Source organism: Enhydra lutris, unplaced genomic scaffold (assembly GCF_002288905.1).
Source record: "Enhydra lutris kenyoni isolate GAN:26980312 unplaced genomic scaffold, ASM228890v2 scaffoldscaffold14, whole genome shotgun sequence".
Taxonomy (NCBI): Eukaryota; Metazoa; Chordata; class Mammalia; order Carnivora; family Mustelidae; genus Enhydra; species Enhydra lutris.
The window spans coordinates 45,937,363-45,952,907 of NW_019154098.1; positions in this window are offsets into that span (position 1 = coordinate 45,937,363).

The following is a 15,545-nucleotide window of genomic DNA, read 5'->3' on the forward strand; positions in this document are numbered from 1 at the left end:
TTCCAGAACCAGCAAGAACACTTTCCATCCAGCTGGCTAACATCTGTGTCCTGCCCCCATCTTCTCCTACAGCAGTGAAACTGAATCAGCAAAAAAACAAAACAAAACAAAATGAAAAAAAAGCCCAGAAAACAAAACACAACTCCAAATGAACAAAAGTCTAGGGTCAGATGGCTTCACAGGTAAATTCTACCAAACATTTAAAGAAGAGGTAATATCTACTCTTCTCAAACTATTCCAAAAAATAGAAGAGGAAAGAAAGCTTCTAAATTCATTCTTGAGTCCAGCATTATCCTGATACCAAAACCAGAAAAGGACAACTACAGAAAAAGAGAGCTACAGGCCAATATCTCTAATGACTATAGATGCAAAAATCCTCAATAAAATATAAGCAAACCAAATCCAACAATACATTTTAAAAAATCCTTCATCATGATCAACTGGGATTTGTTCCAACGATGCAGGAGTGATTTGATAGTCACTAATAAATCTGTTATACACCACATTAACAAGAGTATAAAAACCATGTGATCATCTCAGTAGAAGCAGGGAAAGAATTTGACAAAGTACCATATCCATTCATGATAATTACCCTCAAAAAAGTAATTTTAGAGGGAATAGACCTTTCAACATAATAAAGGCCATATATGAAAAACCCACAACTAATATCATACTCAAAAGTGAAAAACCAAGAACTTCCCTCTTAAGATCAGGAATAAGATTTGGATGTCTGCTCTCATTGCTTTTATTCATGATAGTACTGGAAGACCTAACCACAAAAATCAGACAAGAAATGATACATACAAATTGGTATGAAGAAGAAGTAAAAGAAGCAAAACGTTCACTATTTATAGATGATATGATAGTATATTTAGAAAACTCTAAAACTCCACCAAAAAAAAAAAATACTAGAATTGATAGAAATTCAGTAAAGTTACAGGATATGAAATCAATATACAGAAATCTGTTGAATTTCTACACAATAATGAAGTGACAGAAGAGAAATTAAGAAAACAATCTGATTTATAGTTATAGTAAAATGAATAAAAATACCCAGGAATAAACAAATAAGAAAAGACTTGTACTCTGAAAATGCAAAACACTGATGGAAAAAAATTGAAGATGACATAAGCAATTGGAAAGATATTCCACACTCAAAGAGTGGGAGAACCAATATTGTTAAAATGGCCATGAAACTCAAAGCAGTCTGCAGACTTAATACTACCCCTATAAAAATACCAACAGCATTTTTCACAGAACTTCTGAACAAATAATCCTAAAATTTGTAGGGAAACACACACACAAAAATCCCCAAATAGTGTAGCAATCTTGAAAAAGAAGAACAAAACTGGAAGTATCACAATCCCAGATTATAAGATACACTATAAAGCTGTAGTAATCAAAACAGTGGTACCGGCACAAAAAAAGACACACATCAATGGAACAGAATAGAGACCCCGAAATAAACCCACAATTATGTGGTCAGTAATTCTTTGACAAAACGGGCAAGAATATATCATGAGAAAAAGCCCTTCTCTTCAACAAATGATGTTGGGAAAACTGAACAACTACATGCAAAAAATGAAACTGGACCACTTTCTTACACAATACACAAAATGGATTAAACTCAAAATGGATTAAAGACCTAAATGAAATCTGAAACCATAAAACTCCTGGAGGAAAACATAGTAATTTCTTTGACATGGGCCAGAGAACCTTTTTGTAGGTATGTCTCCTGAGGCAAGGGTAACAAAAGCAAAATTAAACTATTGGGAAGACACCGAAATGAAAAGCTTTTGCACAGTGAAGGAATCCAACAGCAAAATATAGAGGCAACCTACTGAATGGGAGAGGATATTTGCAAATGACCTATTAGATAAAGGATTAATATCCAATATATACAACTTATACAACTCAACACCAAAATAATTGTACTATTAATAATAATAGATTTATTTATCTTAGAGAGTGAGATAGAGCACCAAGCAGGGGGGAGGAGCAGAAGGAGAGAGAGAAGCAGACTCCCAGTTGAGCAGGGAGCCCAATGTGGGGCTCGATCCCAGGACCCCGACATCATGACCTGAGCCAAAAGCAGATGCTTAACCAAATGAATCACCCAGGCACCCCTTCATCATCATAATCATCATCATCACCATCATCGTCATCATCACAGTAATCCAATTTAAAATGGGCAGAGGACATGAATAGATATTTTTTCAATGAAGACATATAGATGGCCAAAAGATACATGAAAAGATGCTCAACATTACTCGTCATCAGGGAATTGCAAACTAAAGCAACAATAAGACATCACTTCACACCTGTCAGAATGGCTAACATCAAAAACCCAATAATAAGTGTTGACAAGGATGTGAAGAAAAGGGAACCCTCATGCACTGTTGATGGGAATTCAAACAGGTGCAGCCACTTTGGAAAATAGAATGGAGGTTCCTCGAAACATTCAATACAGAATTACCATATGATCTAGTAATTCCACTGTGGGGCATTCATCCAAAGAAAATGAAAACACTAATTCAAAAAAAAATATATGCACCCCTGTGTTTACTGCAGCACTGTTAATAATAGCCAAGATATGGAAGCAGCTCAAGTATCCATCAATAGATGAATGTGTAAAGAAGATGTGGTACACACACACACACACTGGAATATTTCTCAGCCATTAGAAAAGAATGAAATCTTGCCATTTACATGGATGGATCTAGAGGGGATAATGGTACATGAAATAAGTTAGTCAGAGAAAGACAAATACCATATGATTTTATGCATATGTGGAATTTAAACAAACAAAGAAAAAGAGACAAACAAAAAAGACTCTCAAATATGGAGAACAAACTAGTGGTTGCAGGGGGAAAGGTGGGTAGGGGGTGGGTGAATAGGTGGGGGATTAATAGTAGATTTATCATGATGAACACTGAGTCGTGTAGAGTGTTGTTGGATCATATTGTACAGATGAAACAAATATAATCCTACAGCCAATTATACTTGAATTAAAAAAATACAGATTGGCAACACATGCCCTCTCCTCACCCCAATTCTGATCTAGTAGGGCTGGAATGATAACATATTCTGTATTTCTTATAAGACTCTATGTGTAAAATAAATTAGATTTGGTGGGGAGAAAGCAACTGTTTTTTTTTTTTTTTTAAGAAAATATAATTTGCAAAATTTCAATCTTATCCTTCATAAAAGCAAGCAAGTTTTAACTTTTTCAGAGTCATTTATCCTGCGAAGTCCTTGAATCTTGAACTTTTCTATTTTAGAATGATGTTGTTATCTGATAATCATGTAACTAAAGGTGTCGGGGAAAGGGGTAGGTTCTAAGCAGAAAATGAAGGTTGGAGAGGTAAAGTCAAGGCTCCATCTTTTATTATCAGAATTCTTTCCTATTTAATCCTCTGAAATTATGTGGAATTTCTTTTTGTTTGGTTTGTTTTTGTGTTCTCTATTAGGTTATTTTTCTTAAATGGCTGTAATATTCCAGAATGTTCTTGACAAAGAATGCAGCAAAGAACAATAACAAAAAGCCCTGGAAACAACAATGGGGGGGGGGATCAAGACTTCTTACATAAAAAGCATGGAGTGTGACTGGTGGCATGGCATAGATTCAAAATTGTTATAAGTATATTTTAGAAGAATGTAGAAGTGTATGTTCTTAGATAACACTGGCTAGGTACCTCTCAGGAAAGTATTCTTACAACCATATAGAGTACAGCAACTTCTGGTTTATTCATTTCATTATGTCTTTGAGTTAATGGAATCTCATAAGAAGATATTCCACTGAAGGTATAAAGCTGATTTGTTGAGATTATCGCCTCCAAACATTTAGAGTTCTAAAATTTTATTCAGCTGGGCCAAGATCCTTTTCTTCCTTTTTAACAAAATCAGAAACAAAAATTATTTTCATCCTCACAAAAGCTTGAGCCTCAACTTTTAATATGTTCCACTTTACCAAACTCAACCCCTACACTACACTGTCCATTTAAAAGTATTCAACATAAACATGTTCTCATATGACTACTTTACTAGCAGAGTTAATGAGATGTAGCAAGTAAAAGAAGAGCTTCTGAATAAGTGATAATCACCCAACTCTCAACTGTGTTCCTATAACACGAGATACAACTGACTCATATAAAAGAATGTGAGCTCTACTTTAAACCTCAGACTAAATCACACCTCACCTGATATTTTCTCCACAGTGTCATTCTTACTTAAACATATTATTATAGATAGACCATGATGGAAAAGCAATTCCCATTAAGTAGAAACTGTACTTCGAATTTTGAATTTGCAAGGCCAGCCACAGTTTCTAATCAACCAGGGGGATCATGAGGATGAACAACTGATAAACTTACAATCATTGGGTATCCCTACAGAACTTCTTTGAGTTTCAGTTGAGTATTCAATAAATTACATGAGATATGTAACATTTTATGATAAATAGGCTTTGTGTTAGACAATTTTGCCCAACTGTAGGCGAATATAAGTGTTCTGAGCACGTTTAAGAGATGCCAAGTTAAGCTATGATGTCTGGTAGGTTAGGCGTATTAAATGTTTTTCACTTACGATATTTTCAACTTATGATGGGTTTATCAGGATGTAGCCCCACCATAAGCCCCCCAAAATCTATATTTAAAAGATAAATATTGAAATACAAGTACAGGAGACTTCTAAAGGAGTGTCCATTTTGAGGATGACAAGAATTTTCCCATTCTTGCTTTAAGCTACTTTCTTGCTTTGTCTTTAAGGCTACGTTTCTCCCTCTATATTTTATCTCTTCTATTTAAGGGACAACTGTGCTACATGGAGCTCCTACTTCCATCATACAGGGATTATTTGGATAACAACAAAACCTGGCTCATCACCCAAATTGTTCAGGTGATGATGACCTTTAGAATCCATCTGACACAGATGACCCACAACTTAAGAATGAAAGACACTCAGGAGGTAACAGCCTGTCTTCTGTCTCCCCTTTATTACTCAGGGAGAAAATCCCACACAACCCCTGGCATTCTAGTCTCTGACAATTTCCATAAACAAGACATACTTTCCATTTACCCTAATTTTATCCCCATAATGTTCTCTCAATGTGCCTTTCATGGATATAGATGATTGCTCATTTCTTCCTTTGGGAGGTTGTGGTACATTGTAGCAGGCTGCTAACTAACCATTAAAAAAATGATCCTTCAGATTCCATGGAGACTACTATTTGCTTTCTTTTATCAAATTTAGGACACCAATTTTGAGTTTTGTTTTATTTTTTTTATTTTTTTTTTTAAAGATTTATTTATTTGACAGACAGAAATCACAAGTAGGCAGAGAGGCAGGCACAGAGAGAGGGGGAGGCAGGCTCTCCGCCGAGCAGAGAACCCGATGAGGGGCTCAATCCCAGGACCCTGGGATCATGACCTGAGCCGAAAGCAGAGGCTTTAACCCACTGAGCCACCCAGGTGCCCCTTGAGTTTTGTTTTAATATCCGTGTGTCAAAGATTATACACTTCCTTGGCTCTTTCTGAATAATTACTCAAATTTTTATATCCCAATTCAATCATAAGGTCCAGAGTTGCATAGAATATTCTAAAAATTATACATGCAACATTCTAGTACATTTCTTTTCTAACTGCTGAATATACAGTATTTCACATGATGATGGTAACACTATTTCATAATTTATATTGTGTCAGGGTCCGGGCTGTGTGTTTCCTGACACATTATAGGTTGACACAAAATGTTAAGAAAAAGAGTAAGTCAACTAATGCGATTCACATTCCTAAGCTCATAAATTATCTGTGAATGGTCCCATGTTCAATAGTAATTTTCAAATCACAATTTTTGTTAACTATATTAATAGTTCCATCCAGTGATGATGGTACTGTGTAATGGTTAAGCATGGGGGAGAAAGGGTTGGCCAGTGTTCCTCCCAAGTGTGAATCCCAGTTCTCTCACTCAGTTATGTGTGACTCGGTGCAAGGAATGTAGTCTCCTTCATAAAACCCACATCATTGAGTTGTTGTGAATGCTTGCAAAAGTCTCTTAGCATTACCTTGGCCAAATAGTAAGCTTTCAATAAATGCTGGCATGGTGGAATGGGCTGAATGTTTGTGTTCCCCCAAAATCCAGATGTTAAGACTCTAAGCCCCAGTATAATGATATGAGGAGGTGGGGTTTTGGAGAGATGGCAGAACCTATGAATGAGATTAGTGCCCTTATGAAAGGGACCCCAAGAAGCGGCCTAGGCCCTCTTCTGTCATGTGAGGACACAGCAAATGGGCTCTCACAGACAGCAAATCTGCCAGCACCTTGATCTTGGACTGTCCAGCCTTTCAGAATTGTGAAAAATGAATTTGGTTGTTGATAAGCCACCCAATCTACTGTATTGTTTGTTATCTCATCCTGAACTAAGACATAAAGCATCACCACTCTGGTAGTGGCAAGATTTCAACTTTGTGATGTTTCAATAACTAAGAGGAGGAGAAAACCCTTTCAGAGGTTAGACTAGATAATGTTGTCTGAGTGAGTGAGAATGCATCCTTTGTTCAAGAGCTACTGTTACGCTTTTAACCCCTCCCTCTTGTTCTCACTTCACTCCCTCTTTGTTTCCATGAATTCTACGAGAGAAATCACACTATGTATGTTGTTCCCTGATCTCACGTCCATCTCTATGAGCCTATGCTGCCTTCTCCGTTGCTCTAAACACACGGTCACCAGTCGACACTGTGAACTCCGGCCTTTCCGCCCCACTGTCCTGAAAAACTTGCACCCATGCTCTCTACAACATCTGCCTTCTCTTCCTCTACTGCAAAGCAGCAGAATGCTGTTAGAAAAACCAAAAGTAGTGCAGATGATGCCTGTGTACGTGTGTGTCCTCTCACCTCATCCAGTGAACAATCCTTTCACATGTCTCAGTCAGCTTTCTCTCCAATTTGTCAGCTTTTCCTATCATCTACTATTTTTTTTCAATGTCCCTGACATTCCTCTCTTACCTCATTCTCAATGGGTAACTTTGCTTTCAGATACATACACACACACACACAGGGCCAAAAAAAGTTGAAAACTTGAAATTTTTAGTTAAAGTATCATTTGAGAGAATGCCTAAACACAGATATAAGATAATTTTTCTTCAATATAGAGGTTATCTGAATTGAGGTATTGGTGATGGGCCGTATCTGCTTCAGAATCATGGTTGATGGGCCTCTAGGTTGCTCCCTGCCTACCTCTGGTGCTGCTGGAACCCCCACAGTAGTAAGGGCTCCTGCATCTAAAGGAGTCAGTCAAGTCTGCATCAGATGTCAAGGTTAGAGCAAGAGAACTAGCTCTGCAAGGAAAAAGAGACAATCTACCATCTATTTTAGGATGTTCCTTTAGGTTAGATTCATCTGTTCCAATTCCCTGGTCCTACATCTCTGTGCCAATCAGAAGGCAACCATTTCTTGCCAATTTTGTTATTTTCTTTCTTCCAGCACATCAGATCAACTAATATCAAAAACTCTCCCATCTGTGAGCTGTCAATAGCTTTACCATCACAAGTCTCTCTAGGGCCAAGCAGCTGTAGAAGCCTCTTCAACAGCTCACAGTATTGACTGGACTTGGCAACAACTTCCTTTGGAAGTACTAAACCAAAAGGCTAGCTGGTGTTTCATTTGATTAACTGACAATCTAGACATCCATTTTGCTGACCATGTTCCCAGAAGCAAGCAGCTGTGGTCAAGAGCCCCTGTTCAGGGTTTCTGAGCTGAGTCAAGACATTCACTCCCTGACAACAAAGGCATGTGGGGAGAAGCCGGCAATAGTATCGGAGCTTGGGACTGAAGGAATGTTCTGGCTGATGAGTGCCAGACAAACATCTCTGATATTTGTTGAGTTCTTTAGTTCCGACTAAATATATTTATTCCTTTGCTGCTGATAAAGGGGCTTGTTGTGCTGAATATCCCCAAACTGTCCAGAAGATGTGAACCACTGTCCAATGGTTACTGCGACACCTAACTAGTTTCCCTGCTTCCTCCCTTGCACCCATTTTCTAGAGAGGCAGATTTGTTCACGCCATTGAGCTGCTTAAAATATTCTAATGGTTTCCATCACATCTAAAATAAAATCCCTATTTCTTATCATGACTTTCAAGGATGTGCCAATCTGCCTAAACTCACTTCTTATGATTGTTCCTCACCAGGGTGCCAAGAACACTGTTCTTCCTAACCCTGAACATGCTGAGTTCTTTGGTGGTTTGGGAACTTTATGCTTGCCCTTTATGCTCTCTGCCTGGAATGCCCCAGAACAATTTTCTCAGCTAAATTTTCTTAATGTCAGTGAAAACTAACTGGTACAAATAAACAGAATTGGAGTATAAGTTTATTTAGCTTCCTTTCTCATATATACAAGCATAAACAGAGCTTTCTGTCCCACCTACCATTCTTGGAACATGTTAATATTATATCCATGGTTATTACATTTTATTTACATTAGATATTATGCTTTTCAAAACAGCTACCTCAGCCTGGTAAGTTGCAGCTCTGCTGGACTGCCATCTCTTTGCCCCTTCCCCAGCCTTCCACACACTCGCTCTCTCTCTCTCACAAACACACACACACACACTCTTGCACAGCCCCGTCCACTGGGGCCTGACCCACTTCTGGCCTCAGGAGCCTTCCCACCTTACCTACTCTGGTGGGCAGAGAAGGGCATCTGGGATCTGGTGCCGGGAAGGAGCCCAGTTGGCTGGTTCCGGGGCTACCTGAAAGTGTTGCAGCATTTGGCCACTGTGTCTTTCTCAGGGGTTTGGTCATGAAGGATGGACTCTTCCCAGCTGGAGGATGCAGGGACAGCATACATTTCTGGTCATTGGATTCTCTCCCCTTCCCCAGGCAGCTTGCAAGCCCAAGAGTGGGGATGCCAGCAGGTGTCCCAGGAGCAGGGACCCAGGCAAGAGAAGCTTTCCCTGAAGGCCACAGGGCAGGCCGTGGGTCAGGGCCTCTCCAGCCCCTCCCCTCCCTGTCTACGTGTACTCTGGCCAGGAAAATGTGTTAGCACATGGGTAGCCTAGGAAGTGATAAGTACCTCAGACGTCCTCTTGCAGCAAGTGTCTGTATATGTGGTGGTTGTCTTCTATCCTACATGTTCTTGAAGGTTTTATTTCAATAAACCTCTACCTCTTCATACACACACACACACACAAACACACACACAGAAATTATGCTATTCATTTATCTAAGAAACAATAGTATCTACACTCCAGTGGGCTAGTTCATACCTAAAGACTTAAGTAGGTCAAATTCCATCTACGTCTCTGGATCTTAAACTATTATTTAAGGCCCAAACTCAGTCCTGGCTTTTAAGGTAAAGCCTAAGCTGCTATCAGCCTAAACTGTCACCAAACACACATGGCTTACATGAGATAAATATTTATTTCTCTGTCATGTAATAGAGACCAGGGTAGCTTAGGGGCCCAAGTCTCTACATGGATATTCGGCAACTCAGATTCCCTCCATATTAATGCTCTGCTGATCCTTGGGGCTCATTCCTCCTCTACAAAGTCAAACTAGCTCATAGCCATATCTAAGGTCTAAGATCTCAGCCGTATCTAAGCCTCCAGCCATATCTAATGTACCAGACAGAATAGGGAAAGTAACTTCCTTTTAATCACGTGAGGTGGAAGTTACACTCATTTTTGCTGATCACTTTCCATTGTGGTACCAAGTCCTATGGCTACGTTTAGTTGCAAAGGGGTCAGGAAATACAGACTCTATCTGGGCAGCCATGTCCAATTAATAGTGGATGAACAGACTCTGGGGAGCCACTAGCTGTCTTCCATATCCATGTAGGCACTGCTATTCTTTTTTTTTTTAAGATTTTATTTATTTATTTGACAGAGAGAGATCACAAGTAGGCAGAGAGGCAGGCAGAGAGAAAGAGGGGGAAGCAGGCTCCCCCCTGAGCAGAGAGCCTGATGTGGGACTCGATCCCAGGACCCTGGGATCATGACCTGAGCAGAAGGCAGAGGCTTTAACCCACTGAGCCACCCAGGTGCCCCTGGCACTGCTATTCTTGATGAGTAAATGCTTAACTAACACAAAGATAATACTCCTCTACACTGATCTAATTGAGAAATGAAAGAAAGGAATAACAAAGACAAAAAATATCACCTTTATTACTTAACAAAAGCCAGGTTGTAGGATATGGTTTTGTGTATGTTAATCACAGGAACTCTACAATGCTGAGTGGTAGAATGAGGCATATAGAATCAAGGTTAAGGCAGACTGGGCATAGGCAACTCTTGTGTCGTGGGGAAAAGTGTCCCCTTGAAGGAACAGGAGAACATATGCTCTCTGCAGGCAGACTGCTCCCAAAAGGAAGGGTGGCTGGAATTCAGCCAAGTATTCTAATGCTCAGTTGTTCTAGTCAGATTTACTGAGTATATCATTAGTTCCACCTCTCCTAAGGTGGTGTGACTGAAAGAGTAGAGACGTCCTGGCATATGTTCTCTCTAAAGAGGAACAAAGAGGAAATCACCCATCTGAGTGCAACTAAATGAAACTAGATATCAATGCATTTCTAAAACCCCCAATTCTCTACCACCCTCCAACCTCAAATAAGTCTTCTGTCTAAAGCCAATGCCTCCTCTAAGCCTCCGTGCTGTATCTCTGCTCGTACTAATTTCCGTGGCATCGATTTTACGTTCTTGCTTATCTCTTAAGATTTTTCTCCTACTGATTCCCCCTCCACAACTAAATGTAACCATATCTTTCCCATCTTGAAGAAAAACCTTTTTTTTTTTTTAAGATTTTATTTATTTATTTGACAGACAGAGGTCACAAGTGGGCAGAGAGGCAGGCAGAGAGAAAGGGGGAAGCAGGCTCCCTGCTGAGCAGAGAGCCTGATGTGGGGCTCGATCCCAGGACCCTGAGATCATAACCTGAGCTGAAGGCAAAGCTTAACCCACTGAGCCACCCAGGTGCCCTGAAAAACCTCTTTTGATCTTGAATTCTCTTCTAGCTATACTTTAATCTTTGCTCTTACCTTCATAAATGAGCCTCTTGAAAGAATAATCTGAATTCATTTCTTCATTCTCTGTTCATTCCTCAACCCATAGGAATCTGATTTCTGCCAGTACCACTAACTGAAACTGTTCTTACTAATTTCCAAATTAAGTGGATGTGAGCCAGTCTTTGTCTCACTGGACCCCTCACAGTGATTAAAACCCCTGACCACTATATTGTTTAAAAGTCTTTCTTCCCCAAGGTTTCCATGACAACCATTTATTTTTCTTTACCTCCTTAAGAAGACCTTCATCCCCTCTACCCTATAAATATTGGTATTCTCCTAGAATTTATCCTTATTCCTCTCCTTCCTCACTATATACACTCTCCTTGGAATGACATCTAAATCACCAAAACACAATGACCAAAATTACGACACTAGCCTAGATCTTTCTCCTGAGCATCATATCAAATATCCAATTATTTACTAGATATCTTTCCCATGGATGCCCCTCAATTTAGCATGTCCAAAGTTAAATTCATTAACTCCCACCTCAACCTGAACATTAACATCCATTAGTCAACCTGATCAAGAACCTGGGAATCATCTCCCATTTCTCCCACCTCTTCAAAACTCTAATTTTATATAAATTAATATATAAATTTTATATAAATTTTATTTATATTTTATATAAATATATAAATTTTATATAAATTATTTTATGAATTAAATTATTAATTTAATCTTTATCTCTGCTATCATTATCTTATGTAAGTCCAGACGTCATATGTGTTTACCTGTCCCCTAGCAGACTCCAGGAGAAAGAGGAAAGTTTCATACCACTACCTTTTGTTTCTAATAACTCTAGCCACACCTTTGTAGCAAAATCCCAATCTTTTGAAAATTTGCCTTCTCTTTCCTATTGAGGACTCCTGGAAAAAAATCATGTAACAAATGCCCTGACTTCCTTACAAATTCGTGGTCTCTGTTCAGCTATTGTTTTTTTTTCTTCCCTCCTCATCTTTAATCCACAACATCTACTCGGAATCTTTAATATTCTCCTCAAAATCCTGACATAATCGCCTCTCACCTCACCTTTGTCAGGTAACATGGCTTCGTTCAGAGAAGGGGAGAGAACATCTTCCCAAATTGAGATTTTTGTTTTAAAGCAGATAACATATATTTAACAAGATAACTTAGGCAGCAGGACCCTGACTAATACAGTCATCAGGACAGAAAATACTTTTAACTTCACAATAAAGTCTAAGCTCATTCACATGACACATAAGGTCTCTCAGACTTTACTTTTGCTTGTCTCCGGCTATCCCTGGGAATTCCTCATCTGTAACCTCCCAAATAGCATCCTCCACAAGAAACTACTTGGGGTAGCCTTTGCACAGACTATTTCCTCATCCCAGTTTAGATAATGGAATGATGCCTTTGAATCTTCCAGAACTTTACCTAATTTTAGATCAAAGTAAACATCATGATCTATCACATAAACAAAGGTACCAAAATGGTATTCAGTGCTACCTATAGTTCTCTACAGCAACACTGCCCAACCCCCCAGCACCACACACATACCCAACACTCTAGACCCCAAAAGAGCTGGGGGCAGATGCAAAAGCAGTTGCCATTTAAACATATTCTAACCATACCTCTATTCTATCTTAATTTTATTTTTTTATTTTATTTTTTTTAAAGATTTTATTTATTTATTTGACAGAGAGAGATCACAAGTAGGCCGAGAGGCAGGCAGAGAGAGGAGGAAGCAGGCTTCCCGCTGAGCAGAGAGCCCGATGTGGGGCTCGATCCCAGGACCCTGGGATCATGACCCGAGCCCAAGGCAGAGGCTTTAATCCACTGAGCCACCCAGGCGCCCCTTAATTTTATTTTTTAAGCAAGCTGTATGCAGGGCTTGAACTCACTATGGCAAGACCAAGTCACATGCTCCACCAACTGAACCAGTCAGGCATTATAACCCTATTCTAAAGCAAGATGATAAATGCTAACTTCATTGTTTCTCAGTTTTCTCCTCCATTTACTCTGTGATGTCAGGAGTAGGCTGGTTGCGTGGTTAGTTCTGGGAGAAGATAAAAGTTTTACAGTGACTTGAAATAGAATCTGACAAAAAACAGTATTAATTTTATTATAGAGGAAGCTAAAAAATAATTTTATGTATCATTGCTATGGGATGCACGTTTCAAGTGCAACTAACACCAGTTTTTTAAAAAAATGCTTCCAAAATGCCATTTTAGGATCTGACATAGAAAAACCTGAGGAAGAGTTTTTGGAACATTTTCCTAGTATGCTTTTGCCACACATGAGAAAATAGCATTTCTAGTATTATAGTACATAATAAACCATTTTAGTTTCTCCTCATCACCTGTCTCCTCTGACTGCATATTCCTTGAAGGGAAAGCAGTCTCTGTATCTCCAGAGTAGAACAGTCTTAAGCCTCATTAATGAATAATGAATGAAAGCTCATGGAGCTTCCAGGTCAAGGTTAAGAGTACTTAATCATGTAATTAGCACTTCAAAAGGCATGGGATATTGCATCACATGCTGAATTTTACAGCCCAAGTGACTGGCAAGATATGACAAGAGTTCTTTACTCCTCTCAGTTGTTCACCCTGTGTTCCTTCCTTTCTGTGTGAAATATATTATTTTGGGGTTTGTATTTTTCTCTTTCCTCTCTCCTGCTTATCTTTCCTCCTCCATAAGCTGTTCCTTATGAAAATAAATTATGTTAAAAGTTTATTGAATAAACTTGAGTTTTCCTGGACTAAATATTAGTAATACGTTTACATTAACAACTTTTTCTCCAAAATAGAGTCTTTCCAGATTGCTTTGACTTCTGAGGGCTTTATTATTTTGACAGTGTTAGTTAAGAGGTATTTAACATGAAATATGGTAAGTCAACTTTTTAAAAGCACATAGTTTATAAATAAGATATTACTGCTATCTTCTGCTCTCCCCATTTTCCACCTTAAAGAAATAGAAAAATTTGTATGAGGCAGCAACAGGCTTTACAATGGACTTTGTAAGTTCTACTTCAGGATTAAACATAAGGTATACTATGTTGGAAATTCAATAACTCAAGAAATTAATAATCATTTTGGTATCTACATTTAAATACTGAAAAGAGCTTTTTATAAGGTGCCTTAAGGAAATGGAACTATAAGCATTATCTGAAATAGAAATACCACTTTGAACCAGGAGTTACTTGGGACCACATGAAAACACAAAAATGCATTTTACCTATCATTAAAAAATTTAGTTACCCACAAACATTGATACAAATTTTTACGCAGTAAAAATTCCTATACTGCCAGATTTTATACAGATCTGTGCACTGCTTTACAATATTGAAAGTTAGAAGTACATGTTTTAGAGCTGAATTTCAGATATCTTTTATAATTTATTTCAGCTATAGTGATAGTTCTTTATCCTTTGTTTTTCTATTTCTTTAAGATTTTATTTATTTCTTTGATAGAGAGAATGAGCGACAGTGAGACAGTGAGCGACAGAGCACAAGGTTGGGGGAGGGGAGCGGGAGAGGGAGAAGCAGGCTTCCTGCTGATCAGGGAGCCCAATGCAGGGCTCAATCCCAAGGCCTGGGGGGTCATGACCTGAGCTGAAGACAGATGCTTAGCTGAGCCACCCAGGTGCCCCTTCCTTTGTCTTTCTAATGAAATGAAAAAATGGTTGAAGTGTGAGTCTAAAACCATGCTGAACAGGAATGGCTGCGGTAACTCCAGTAGTGGGTGGCATTCACATTAGTCTTCTCGTGGTCTGTGACCGAAAAAGCAGAGGTGATCCAATGAGTAAAGTACAGTTAATGATCAGTGTCTAGAAAAGAGTGTCTAGAAAAGAGCTGCCTGAATGTTTTGTTCATCCATTTAACAGATGCTTATTAAATATAGGCTAGGCCAGGTGATGGGTGCTAGGAATCCAGCAGTGACCAAACCGGATGATCTGCCCTCCTATACTTCATAGTCCAGCTGAAATGCAGGTTAGTATAGAGAAATTGTAAGAGACCTATGAAAGGAGGATGGTCATGGGGTTACAGACTCATAAAACCCAGTGTGAAGAGTTAGTGATGAACAAAACATATATTGGTATGAGATTTAATTTTCCCAATGTCCTCAGTTACGCAAATGATAATACTTCTAGAGTTAAGGTTGGCTACATACTCTATGCTTTGGGGGAGATGAAGAAACCTTCTCCTGAAATACCCTCCTTAATGCTGCTCTGAATAAAAGTTATAGTCAAAGGCATAATGAAATATCATTCAATAGGAAAAAAAAGTCTACTGAGTGCCTACTCAGCACTAGAGAATAAGACAAACAAGTCTTGGCCCTTGAGAAGCTTTCAGTAGAAGAAAAGATGGCTGCTGAAGAATAACGAAATTTGGTGAGCATCTCAAGAGGAGAAGCTGAGGGAACATACAGTGAAGAAGCAAAGCCAGCCAGCCATTAGCTAAAGGCTTCCAAGAGATTTGCAGGTAAGTAAATAGCTCTGACTTGGGCATCTTTAGGGTTCTGAGGGTATCT